The 14,520-nt window shown below is 37.2% G+C and overlaps 1 protein-coding gene across 2 annotated transcripts in view; it reads right to left on the reverse strand.

The window, feature by feature from the left end:
- The window catches only part of CUBN (cubilin), a 225,935-nt gene that overhangs the window by 108,017 nt on the left and 103,398 nt on the right, over positions 1–14,520 (reverse strand). The gene's annotated exons all lie outside the window — the stretch shown is intronic.

Raw genomic sequence — 14,520 nt, forward strand, 5'->3', positions numbered from 1 at the left:
CATTTCCTTGCACTCTTTGCACCTGGTATGAATTTGTTATGCTCTTATGTATAAACCAAGGGGAAAATGAGTTCCTTTTCTTGGGATGATAATGAAAACAGCAACCATTTACTAAATGCTAACTATGTGCTGGGAATTGCATTCACATACACGATTACATTTTCTTCCCCCCAACATCCCTCCATTTTTAAGAAGAGGGCCACTGATAAACAGAGAGCCCAAGTTATATGGCCAATTCACACAATTCCTGAAAAACAGTGGGTCATCTTCAAGCAGACAGAGAAATTCTAGAGTTCAGAACTGATATTCTCATTTTTTTTGTATGCAATATATCAATTTAGGAAGATATGTTAATTGCCCAACCACCTTTAATTGGCCAACAATTAAAATAAGTTCAAATATGGGTATTTTATAGTCATTTATATATATGACTATATATCATAAGAATGGTCATTTACATATCATAAGAAAAGGCCTCCCTAACGGCGCAAGTGGTTAAGCACAGCACTATGAAGCTATCTGCAGGTTCTGCAGCATGAGTTCAATTCCCGGCCAGCCAGGGAGCTACCCACATGGCGCAGCAGACCTCTCCTGTCCCGCCCACTGCTCACCTCAGCAGTGTATTTCAGTCAATCTGGCTGTTCTGCTCCTCACTCTGTCTCTGGGGAGACACACTTCTGGCCTGTACCCCAGTTCTTGTACGCATAAATAAATAAATCTTTAAAATATATATCATAAAAAAGTATTAAGGGGAATGCTCAGGGGTTCAATGCAAGGAAGGTACATGCAAGTGACCTGAAATATCTAATAATGATTATAATCAGTGTTCTCCTTAGCACATAAGTATGATTAGGATGCTATTCTCAGTTTAATTTATATAGGCACATGAGTCACACATCAATAGGGTTTTTAACTCTTTAGTGTGGTTGTGGAGCAGTACATACATTCTTCCATTTTTCATTTAGTGTTCAAATTCTAAACCTATTTGTCCAATAAATAAAGCATTAAAACTTATTTTTGCTCAACATTGTAAGATAGATTAAATACCAAAGTACATTTTCCTGGTCAAGTCAAAATATAATTTCCAATTTAGTATGACTTCTTCCTTTAAACAATTTGAACACCTTAACTGAAAGCCAAAACAGCATTCACACCATCATTACAGATCCTCTACTACATTTACATTTCAGCCTACTCTAAAGTATTACTATCATTGGTTTAATCCAAGACTTCATTATCTCCAGACATGGTTTCATGCTCTCCTAATGTTATAGCTATGCCATCCTAAGATTTCAGCAAGGATATATTAATGGTATCTTGTGTTAAAGAATATATTTTCAGAATATTTGGGGTACAGGATCTGGGGAAGATATCAGTGACTCTTTGTCAGAACTACTTGCTTCTTTCAGGGAGGTTCATTAAGAACAGTGTAACAGCATTAAACTTTAGTGAAACACTGGGTTCTATAAGAGTATCCTATACTATAGAGTACCCTAGTAAAATAACCATTACCACCATTCCCTACCCTCTCCCCACACACACACTTTCACAGTGTTTTTATAAGCCCAGGAACTCATGAAGGCAAGATTCTTCTAGATGCCTTTATTTCTCCCTATATTCAAAGGTCTAGTGGTTAAGTAGATATTGTTCTATCCCTTCCTTCCTAAGTTCTCTCCTTTTTTAAAAAAAGATTTATTTATTTATACAAGCACAGGGGGGTACAGACCAGAGGTGTGGGATGGCGACAGGATTCACCAGAGACACAGCAGGGAGCAAAACAGGCAGATACACCGAGAAGACAGGGCTGAGGGGAGCAGCCGGGAGGCTGGAGAGGTCTGTTGTACCATGTGGGTATCTCCCCGGTGGGCCAGAAACAAACCCATGATGCAGAGGCTGCGGACAGCTTCACAGTGCTGTGCTCAACCCACTGCGCCACCCAGGAGGCCCCCCCCTTCCTTAGTTCTATTAGCTATCTGAATGGCTGCAGTCCTCTTAAGATTAAAATAGAGAGGTAGGAAGTTAAAGCTAGAAATATTAGGAGCCACTGCCCCAGCAATCTTTTGAAAGAGTTATATGTCCCAGTGGTTCTCCATGTTTTCCAATCTCCCAGACACCCTGGAGTTATAGACCTTGGTTGGAATTCATATGGTGCTGGGGTATTATTTTACAAGAAATGGATCCAAAGTGAAAGTTTTCAAATGTCCCTGAATAAAAATTATATATGAATGGACCCTAAATTTGATTAGCAATTGTAATTTCACCAATACCTTCACAAACATCCTAATCTAGACCTCAATATCTTGTTGGATTTTTTTTTTTATTTTAAAGATTTATTTATTCATTTATACAAGAACCAGGGTACAGGCCAGATACGTGGGAGGATGAGAAGATTCACTAGAGACAGAGTGGGGAACAGAACAGGCAGACTGACAAAATACACTGCTAAGGGGAGCAGCGGGCGAGACAGGAGAGGTCTGCTGCGCCATGTGGGACCCTCGCCCACCTGCCCCGATGGAACTATTACTGCAGAGGCTGCGGACAGCTTCACAGCACAGCGCTCAACCGCCTGCGCCACCAGGGGAGGCCCTGGATTTTTTTTTTTTTAATGAAGTCAGACCTATGTATATTCGCTATTAAAATATCAACTCATCTAACATGAACTATTGACTCATGCAAGATCATACAGTTAGTAAGTAGCAGAGTCAGGAACTTAATTCTCTTCAAATTCTGTTATTATACTATGCTATTTCTCATTCAAGTGTATATACTTATTAAATTATAGGTAGCTAATTGTCATTTTGTGAAAGTACAGACCTCAGATTATCAAGACGAAAGTTTGTTTTTTTAACAGTTTGGAATAGTAATTCTTTTGAGAGTATTCTTAATGCTTGTAATAACAAATCAATTTAAGCTTTAATCCATAAAATTTTAAGTGGTAAAAGGAAGAAAATTTGAGAAACCTTGTACCCATTATTTAAAATTCTAGTCATGAAAATGATCAATATGCACTTTCCCTTACTTACATTTAGATCCCAAGGCAGAGCTAGTAAGTTATATTACTATTGACAACACATAGAACATATTCATGTAACTTATTCATGTATAATTCTTAAGTATACTGCCAAGAGTTTTTTAGGTCTGGGAATTGATTTTCTGACCTAGTGCATAAGTAGTAAAAGTCTGAGAAATATGCAAAAACAGAACCAAACTGTATATCTAAACTAACTCATTTCTGGATGACACTAGAAAATAAAATTTGAAGTTGAATCTGCAAAAGGAAAAGTGGTCACACTCCCTGGGAGTTCTAACTATAGAGGCTCTAAAAACAGGCTGATCTAGTTCAGTGGTAAAGTAATTAGACAGGAAAGACAGTTTCTTAATGCAGCATCCAGAGTTTATAAAATCTCCAGATACCAACAGACACATTCAAAATATCTAAACTTGTCTTTATTATATAAAAAGGGAGTTTTTTAAAACAATAAAACCTGCCATATAAAAGGCAATAAATGTCTGATTTATTGTACAACTGAGCAAATGTAACTAACATATATAAATGCACATGGTCACTAAGACAGAGGACTGGGGTTGAGGAATACCCAAGGTTAAAAAAAAAACCTGTCCTCTCTCAGAGAGTGGAATGTGTAACTGCATGTTAGATACAATTTTAATTGTTATTCACAGTGGGAAGGAGGAGCTGCTTTCTGGGAAGAATTTCTACATTCTGGGCCAAAGGGCAAGAGAAAAGAATCTAAGCAGAAGACATGGCCCCTGCCACACAGACACATAGCTCCAGGGGCTTTCTCACTGTCAGCCTCTGCCAGCAGCATGGGAGAACACAGAAGCCCCAAGGTAAGGGCTCAATACCCAGCTCCAGAGAATTCAGTACACAGAACATATTAAGGTACCTCCGGGAACTTCCACACCCTAACTAGGTAAAACTCAGAACTGAGCCAAATATTTATGATTTAATACGTGTTGCTTCACTATCTTGAGGAGATTTGAGTAAATGTCATTCTTTTTTCAAAGTTAATGCCATTCAACATGAGTATAAAGTGACACAAAAGAGGAAAACGATACAAATGAGAGACTAGCATCCCTAGTGATGTTTATAGTGGCCTCTGGTCAGAGTCCTTAGCATTGGTAATTTGGGGAAAAAAAGAAGTGAAACAAAGGGAACCTTTTACTTCTCAAGTGCTTATAGATGATAGAAATATGTTCTATTTAACAGCAGACATTATTTAAAAGTTGTTGGCAGAATTTCTTTTGGAGAAGAAAAAGTCTTTTAGAGTAAAATACCTTAAAGGCGCTCATGGAATGATTAAGAAGGAAGATAATTATATTATTGAGGAATCCTACCTTTCTCCTCTCTATCCTTCCCCTTCCAAATCTGTAAAATAGGATTGAAAATAACTATTTGGTTCATATTGATGATAAGAATTAAATCAATTAAAAAATTAAAGTACTTAGGTTAGCTCCTGGCACACAGAAAATACTTGATAGAAATTAGTCTCCACTATTAAAGTGAAAGAGACAAAGTCAAATTGCTGTTTAAGAAATGAACAAAACTTTGGGGGGAGCTGTGGAGACAAAAACAAGAAGCCCAAGGATGGAGGTTTGTCCAGCAATATGGATGAGTCAGGAGCCTGAATGGAGACATGATCTGTGAAAATTACCCAACTGGGAATTTGGGGCTGAGGGGTAATAGTCGACTTCTGACCTAGCTCCCAGTGACTCATGTCCTTGTGTAATCTCCTCGCCATGAGTGTGGAATGGACCTAATGACTTGCTTCTGTGAGGGATGCCCACACAAGTTACTTCCTGGGGTCCCCCAGACTAGGACCTGACAGTGATGAAAGGAGCCTTATCTGCAGGCACCAAGCCAGGCAAATTGAAGAAAAGTGTATTATGTGGTATTACTTACATAAAGTGCTTAAAAATGCAAGTATTACTATGTAGTGTATATGAATAGACACATATAATTAAAAAGAATAAAAGCAGTCCTGGAATTCTTAAACCCAAATCCTTATAGGTGGGATCGAGGACACCATGGGGTACATGTGGGACTTCACTGTCTCCTTAGTGATTCATTTTTTGGGGGGAAAAAGTTGAAGGAAATATAGCAATATATTAAGATTTGGCAAGTCTGGAATATTTTTATTCATATATATGTTATTTGCATTAGCTATTCTATACTTCTATATATCCTTAAAATATTTCAAAATAGAGTTTCCAATTAAAAAAGAAAATACACATAATGGAAACAATAGGAAATGTAGATTAAGTTTCCAAATAAAGATGCTCTTGATAGCATAATAATTATAATAATAAAGGAAGGTATCTAAATCATCAATATTAAGTCAGTGGTTAACTCAATTCCAGAATTCAAGTAAAGTCCATATAATTTACCATATAGCCGAATGATGTTATTTTTAAGAAGAAATGTTACTAAATGATGCTAAGTCAAAGGCTGGATACAAAATGATGTGCAGCATTATCTTAATTCTATGTTTATATATATTAGAGTACATTTGTGAGTTTATATATATGTTTGTGTAGGAAATAAGTCAAAATTGTGTGTGTGTTGTAATATAGATGACATTACTTTCTGATTTCTCTATTTCAGAAATGTAATATAAGGAAGGAACACATAAAATTTTTAGATAACATAGATATTTAAAATGTTTAAGTATAGCCAGTCAAATGTGTAAATGATCACATACTTAGACATGAAAATATGCTAGTCACATAACAGTAATTGCAGCATCTAAGCCAGATGGATAAAAATGACATTTAGTCTGGCCTTTTGCTGTCTGACAGAGATGCATCAAGTTAAATGGATATGGCTTCTGTTTTAAGATCACTAAGACATTTGTTGGCCAATATCTACAACTGTACTCCAGACCTCTCTCCAAGGTCCCAGCTCATATATCCTACTGCATTCCAGACACTGTTACTTGTATGCTGCATAAACATTGACTCAATGTCTCAAACTGAAGTCACCCCCCTCCCTTTAATTCCTTCTTCACCTTCATTTCTTGCTTCAGTAAATGCCAGAGCATGTACCTAATGGTCAAGTCATGTTAGATCTCTCCCATATCTCCCCAAATCCAAAGGATATCCTTATACCCTGTCAATTTTCCCTCTACTAGACCTCTTGGAATCTGTCCTGCCAACTTCCATGAAGGATCTTCTCGTGGTGTCTTAGATGGGATGTCATCACATGTGGCTAGGTCACTAGAGTGGCCTAAAATATTTGCTTGCTTAAATTTTTCTCCCCTTCCAATTCAGTTGCCAAACAACTGCTAGTAAGCCATGTGCTCTTTCTAAAATATACAATCCAGTACAAAAATAAAGCTGAATATTCTGATAGTAACTTAACAAGCAATAACTTACTTTGCCTAAAAACTGAACAAGTGTCTGATGCAGATGCAATGCCTGTAGGCCACCTCCCCTATAACCAAAACTCTGGTTGACTGACTGATTCATGATCACCCCATTGAAATAGTCATCACAGCCCAAAGCACATGACTGAGGGGGAAAATGGACATTTGTTTCCTCAGTAATGCTTCTATTTTTGTTTCTAGAAACTGGAACATGCTCTCTTAGATTATTGGAGAATAGGAGGTGGGAACATATTTCTACTGCATCTCTTATCTTCTTATTCCAACTGTGTTTCATCAAGCTAGGGAGAAAATAAAACAATTAAGTATATATGGAATAAACTGGAGAAAGAAAAGACTATCTTAAATCAAAAGCAAGATATATAGTATGCTTTATAATCCCCAAAGCATGACAATTTAGATTTAGGAATTCCATAACTGTTTTTATACTCAGAGTTAAACTTTCCATGCACTCAAATAATTAGCCTTTTTTGTTTTCAAGTTTTTTTCTTCTTAATTCATTGGTGAATCTTCAAGAAAGTATCAAAATAACACACTTAAGAAGGAACAAAACTCACTTCCAAGATAATATATTGAAGAATGTGTGAAAATTTTGAAAATATAATTAAATGTTTTAAATATTTTAAAATACAAAGAAATGAGTCTGTTAACTAGTATTATTACTTAGCAATGAACTATGGATTATGGGTCTAGTTTTCTGTACATAGGGTTTGAAATTTTTTTAAAAGGTAAGTTAAGACTTTTAACATAGTATTAAAAGTAACAGAATCAGTAGAAGTAGTAATAAAAAAATTAGGAGTACCAGTTAACATCTGTCTATACCAGATAGTGTGATAAATTTTAAATACATTTTTGAAAATTAGATCCTTTTTACAATTTCATTTTGTAGTAACAAAACTGAGATCCACAAAAACCTAAGTAATTTATCCAAAGTCACACACTGAGTGATAAAAAGCCAGTTTACAAATGCCATCTGTCTGGCATCTGATCAATTATCATTAAACCTATCAAAAAATAAAATAAAATTTTATTTACTGGGAATACAATATTAAGAGAACATGAGTCCATAAAACTAAATAAGATGTCAGTGATCTCCTAGAAAGATAATCATGAGAGCTGGGGAAACAGAATGGAAGTCAGTGGCATTTTAGAAAATCTTATTTTGGTCCCTGTGGATTTCAGAGTAGTTGGCACCTGTTACACATTCCAGCCCACAGGCGTGGGATTCCCAGCCTGGCTAATTTAGCAGAATATGTAACAAAGGGGCACAGTGTCCAGAACCGATCTGTACCTAAAATTCATATCCTTGATTGCTAAATTAGGTTCTGTTCTTGGATTCAGATATATAACCATTCCTTGCCTTCTTTCCTGGCCTAACCACAACCGACTGTCTGGTCTCTTTTCTTACCTTGCCCCTGTTCTAACTTAGCTTTCCACCTGGTCCTTACCCTTTCACTTTTAACTCCTTTTGGTTATACAAGTTTCCATTTGGATTGCCTTAAATCTTGTCATGGAAAAAAAATCTGGTGAAAGATAAAATATTTAGTTTTATTTACATCAGAGTGCAATGTCCATTTCATGGAGAGTCCATAAAATTCTTTCATATGTTACATATGGTAGTATAGCTGCTAAAGGAATTCCCAGTTTGGATGGTGCACTGCTTCAAGATACAGGAAATATTAAGTGATAGGAAGGTTAATCCCTCAGGAAATTATCCAAGCAGTTAAAGTCATAAATGTAAGTGAGGAAGGAAATGAAAATATTACTCATTATAGCAGCTTCTCTAAGGGCGGGGAAGGGAGGAAGCATCGGTTTCCTTAGTCAGTGATGTTTTCCAGTTATATTTCTTAAAAATTAAATACCAATTAAGTTCACAGACACATAGCTCATGTCAGAACTTTCTGATTCTGACTCCTTTGTTCTACATTACCATACCCAGTGTTCAAATTTTACAAGGAGACCATGAACTCTACAAATCTGCAGAGGTTGCAAGCAGTGACTCAAAAATTACTGGAAATGTGGCTATAAAAAGAAATCCAAAAAGCTCATTTATTTTCACAAATAAGCATTTATGGAAATTCTGAGCTGAAATGTAAACAAAACAAAACTTGTGTCCACAAATTAAAAACTGTGGCTTCAATTCAATTATTCTTTGCTGAGGACATGTTAAGTACTAACCTAGCTTTTAGTGGCAACCTAGCACAGGGATGCAAAATGGCTAAGCAGATTATCCAAAGCAAGTCACAAATTAAGCAATTTAAAGATTATCAGAGCACATCCACAAGTATCAAATGGAAAGCAGCAAGTCAAGGAAAGAGGGAAATGAGAAAAAGCTAGAGAGGAAGAGATTGATTTCTGTCATGGATTTATTTGTAAAACAGCAAATACTTTAAAAAGAATTCTATCCATTGTCTCTTTGAAGCATAGCGTTCCATTCTTTCTGTGTCTATGTGTTCTGTTTTGGAAATGACGAATGTTTTAAAAGGAAACATATCATGGGTAGTGTCTTAAAAAAATAAAAGAGAACATGGATACCACACTCTGAGTTTGCCCTATTCCACCCTGGGTCTTGCTGACAGATACTGTGAACAACAACAGACACAGCTTTGAGGTGGGAGGGTCTGGTTTTCTTCAGTTAAATCAGACACGTTGCTTTCTTTCTCCTAGATCTGTACAAAAAACTTTAGAAAGAAAACAATTACTCATCATGTGTCCCATTCTTGTACTAGGTCTATTAGCCCTAGTGCATATTTTTTTTTTACCCCAAAAAAGAGGCTGATCTGGACTATGGTCTGCTTGCTTTTATCTGTTTCTTACTGATTCTCACAAGGCAGACATTCCATTGTGCTGAGCAAAGAGGATGTTGAAATCTGAAGTGGGAGTCTCCCAGGGCCATTTGGAGCCACTGAACGGACTTCTCTTCCCGCTCTCACACTGAGATACAGCCAGCATTTCTCAGAGATCAATAAGAGCTTGAAGAGTTACATGGATTTGAGGCACAGAAGAGAGACTCTAATTAAGCAATTAAACTGTCAGTCGGAGGTCACTTTAATACTCAGCCTTCGTGAAAGGAAACATAATGGAGCCATTTTCATGCTGACCATACAGAGCCATGCCCAGCCCATGGGTCCCGCTGCTGCCTTAGCGAAAAATACTCACAATATGTCATTCAAGAGAGCCCGAGGTTTATCACCTCTCCACTCAAAAGTGACCGAGCAGAGAGTACAAACATATTATCAAATTAGCTGAAACCTGAGTGCTAGTTGAGCTTTCTTATTAACTCCCCATGATGCCATCAACATTTCAACAGAAGTCAAAAAAATTCAGTTTCTTTCTTTTTTCATTATAGCAGCATGAAATTCTAGAAAACACACTTCTGAGATGCTATCTAAGTTCTCATGTGGCTCAAAATAGTGAGATTGTATATCAGTAACAGTGCCAGGGAGTGAAGTCAGCACAACACATTCCCAAATGTGTTGTCTGCAATTTTCCACTACAACAATGATCATTGCTGGAGTAGAGACAACAAAAATCATTGATTCATTTACTCAGTTGTATATCTATGATAACTCATGCATCAAACACATTGATGCTTTTGGGACACAAAGACTACCGCCGTGGGTTATATGAGAAGAGACAAGAGGCTGTGTATTACTATTCCATTTTAAAATTTTCCTTTCCTTCTACTCACTAAATTTTGCATTTTTTTAATAGAAGAACTGGGATGGAGGCAAGAGGTGCAGGAGGGGGGTGAGAAGCTTCACCAGAGACAGAGTAGGGAGCAGAACAGGCAGATTTACTGAAATAAACTGCTGAGTGGAACAGCACCAAATGTGTGAGTTAGCTCCCTAGCAGGGGCTCAAACTCAGACTATAGTGATGATGCTGATTTAACCCCTAGACCATCAGGGAGGCCCCTGAATTTTGCCTTCAGATCCATGAAGCCAAGAGGGATGACTTGGGGTTACTTGTGGTCTTATCCTGTGTTCACTTGGGAACATGAGGACACATTCTACGACAAGAAGAGTGTTCTTTTTCAGAACAAATATGGCAATAATCTTTCACTGATGTTGATGGACTTGTCCCCCAGAGGGTGAACAGAGGCTTCATGCTGTCTGAGACTTACTATGACTCCTGGCATGAACCCACTGCCAACATCTCCTAACCCTGACTATCCATTTCTTCAATCATGGCTTGTTCAGTTCCTCTCACCCATGAACACAATTTCCAACTAGATCCTGTTCCCCAGTTTCCTCTGTCCAGATGGATTTCCCCAGGCACCAATATTTATAAATGAGCAAACTAAAATGCCAGGCCATGAAGAGAGTGAGTAGTGATGCCACACCAGAAACCAGTGCCTCGTAGTGTCTAGCACATACTCAACCCCAAAAATTGAATGAATGAATGAATGAATGAATGAATGGAAGCCATATCACCTGACTATGAAGCAAGAACAATTTCCATTGCTTATTTGAAATCTTAACACTTTTCCTTATAGTGATAAATAAAATTTGGTTTCCTTCTGCTGATAGAGATTTCAGCGTGGTTCCTAAGTAACTCCAATTTTATTTTCTGTTTCCCAGTTGTCCTTTATTCACAATTTAGATCCCTACAAGTAGACTGTCATATTCATGTTTTTCCCAAGTACTTATTTTTACTTTAGATTTGTTCGCATTTTAGAGTTGGTGCTATTAATTTCTTTTGGACCTCAATTTTCTTATTTAAAATAAGCAGATGACAACAGATCATCTCTAATTTTTTCTTTTTAACCTTAACAGTCTATGTACCTATGTGCTTATGACTATGAACCATCATGGCTATTAAAATTAATATTTCCATCTTACAATCCAAACTGTTATAGTAGTTTTTAAAACCTGATGGTTGCTCCCTTCCAAGCATAATGTCCCTCAGTATTGAACAGTACTCCTGAGCTCTATTAAAAATCCCCTGAACACAGATAATATCTGGCAGCATCATTGGCAGCTGAATATACTCCTCTTTGTTAATGACTCTGTCCAAGCAATAGAACCAAGAAATTAATGAAAATGCCTCCAAAATGAATGATTGGCTTTGTATAAACATAAATTGCAGAGATATTATGTAAGACATTGGACTTTAGAGTACATTTCACATCCAGTGTCCACCTAGCTATTAAGGTAGATTGCCGGTGCCTCAATGTCTACCTTCATGAACTTCTGGACAACTAACTGTAACTTTGAGCCAAGCTTCCAGCCTCTGCAGGGCAACAATGCCTGGTTCCAAACCTTTACACATACCCCATCTCCATAATTGAGTTTACCTGGCAACCCACAGCAGATTTCTACTTCAATTTAACTGAAAGGTCATGATTCACTTTTCTTTATCTTTTATAAAGGTGATTTATAGATTATTTTAAAAATGAGCTTGTATGTGATTTTAATATAATTTTAATATAAATAAATTGACAATTTAGAGAAAAAGATCTCATAGCTGGCTATGTGCTCTAATTTCTCATTCTGAAAATACAAAATGTATAGTCCCAATCTTGCTCTTCCTTAGATTTCTACCATGATTGCACCACTCCACTGATTACTCCATATATCTGTTACATTCAATTTCTCCTTTTACCATCGAAACCCTGTCCTCTTAACCTGATTAAGCTTCTCCATCATAAAAAGTACTACTACTACTAATAGGTTTCTGTTGTTTTTGTCTTCCCCTTTGGTTTATAGCTTTTTATCTCTCAATACCATTCACTTCCATAATTCTGAAAATTTTGCTAAGAAAATCCTGTACCTCCTAAGCCATTATTATCTGAAATTCTCCAGTAGTATCCACATCAATCCTGTTCCTTAGAAGGTTATTAAAGACTGAATTGAGTGGCTTTGTTTCAGTCCTCATCCTAGTTAACCTGTGCTGGTTTTGATACTTTTGATTACGCACTCTTGAAAACTGGCTTCATTCTGTGTTTCAGTGCTACCATTCCTTTATGGTTCTGATTTCCCACCTACCTTTCTGAGTTCCTTCTTCTGTCTCCTTTTCTTTTTCTCCTTGATCTGTTTTTTAACTAGTGTTGCTTCCCAAAGGATTCATTTTCTTTTGAAAAAATACTCTGATAAATGGCCACAATGACTTCATGGCTTCAATAGCCACTCACATATACATAAATTGTCCTCAAATGTATTTCTAGCTGAGATCCCATCTTAAACACTGAACTCTATAAGAGGCATAGTGTAGACTTTCAAATCAAAAGTTTCCAGCTAAAACTCACTATCGTCTACCCTCTTTATTCACCCAATAGCATCTTTGTTCACTCTTATTCCAACAAATAGTATTAACCTCTATCTAAAGATAGAGGTTATCTTTAGATAACCATCTCACCATCTCACCATCCACCATGTAATTAGCCTATTAAGTTTTGGTGACTATATGACCATAGAGTTCTCCAATATATTTCTTTCTTTCCTCTCCCAAGACCACTGCCCAAGATTTATCCATAGCTTCCCAAATAACATTTATATGAGCTTTCCTTCTCTTTGCTACCGCTGTCTGTTATTATTATAAAGTCTGGATATTTTCTTCTATTTTACAGAAATGTTTCATCAACCCCATACTACATATAGAATAATTCCAAATTATAAATCACCAGAGCATGAAAAGAGTTTGTGCAATTCAGATGTCTTCTATAGACCGTTAGTTCCCACTAACATAGGTATGTTAGTTCTAACATAGGTATGTTAGGTATGTTAGTTCCCACTAACATAGGTATGTTCCCCAATACCTATCTGTCTATCAGGCACATCGGCTTCCTTTCCTGTTCCCAAATGTCTGTGCATGTTCATACCTCTATGTAATTATCCTCATTCGGTCCCCACAGCCTCCTCCCTGGCCTTGTTACCACATTTCTACTAGTAAAATATTACCACTTAAATGTCATCTCCAGTGTGAAATCTTCCTTAGCTTCCAGGCCCAAATGAATCACTCCTTCTGCTTTCTCATGATTATTATTACAATTTATTGAGTCCTAGAGACACTAAATGCTTGGCGTTATGCTATAAGAAAGGTTCATAAGTAGGCCAATTTTCCTGAAGACCTCAAGGGCCAGGATCACAAATGAAAAGCCCAAACTTGGCTCCTAGCTCATTTTGTCTCAGTATTTCAGCTCACTGAACATGCCTCTCTGAGAGGACTCACTCTTTCAGCTAACTGAACATGCCTCTTTCAGCTCACTGAACATTCCTCTCTGAGAGGACTCACTATCAGCATCATTATGACTATGGCAAGTATGAATCAAGAACTTTCTATGTGAAAAGGGATCACTTGCTGATCTCAAATATCCCAACAGACACCCCATTTCACAGTTAAGGAAACTGAAGCTGGAAGAGTAACTTTCTTTAAGGCAACACAGCTAGAAAATGGCAAATGCACAGGTCCTCCCACCATAGAGCTGGACTGAACCGTGGCATAGTACTGACTCTTGCTTGCACTATTGCATTTGGGATTTTACCTTGTTGACTGAACTGGACTCCTCCAGGCACCTGGGTTTATTTTTCTTTCTCTATGCCTATGACCAGGTTATATTTGAGGTTTCACTTCCTCCTCTCCAGTGCCTCCTGCTATAGCTTGTTAAGTCAGGCCCAGCTGCATGCTGAACAGGCAGGGGTTAACAGGAACCCTGCCTTTGCATTTCTACCTCATACAAGTACAACACCCTACTCATGACCACAGGGGGAAAATGGAGCTAAATGTGTCTCGGACTTGGGCTTTGTTTTGGTCATAAACCTTTGTATGTTGAAGTATATGGAACATTGACTTTACCAAAGGAAGAAACCATGCTTAACATCATATATATAGTATATATATAGTACAGGGAGGAAGCAAGTTGTGGTGAAATTCCCATCCCAGTCAAAACTCTGAGGTAGACAGTTTGTCTCTTGAAGGCCCTTCTGGTTTAGTACTTTATTTCCTCTTCATTCTTTTATTTTTTTTCCTTTCTTATTTTTTAATTGAGGTAACTTGGCTTACAACAATGTATACAAGTCAGAGATTTAGGATCTACTATGTGTGTCATGGTGATGGGTGTGGTGTGGTAACATACATCTGAAGAGGTATGAACGTATACCTCACCTTCATTTCTGAAA

This window comes from Talpa occidentalis, unplaced genomic scaffold (genome assembly GCF_014898055.3).
Source record: "Talpa occidentalis isolate TD23 unplaced genomic scaffold, MPIMG_talOcc4v2.1 talOcc4.14, whole genome shotgun sequence".
Taxonomy (NCBI): domain Eukaryota; kingdom Metazoa; phylum Chordata; class Mammalia; order Eulipotyphla; family Talpidae; genus Talpa; species Talpa occidentalis.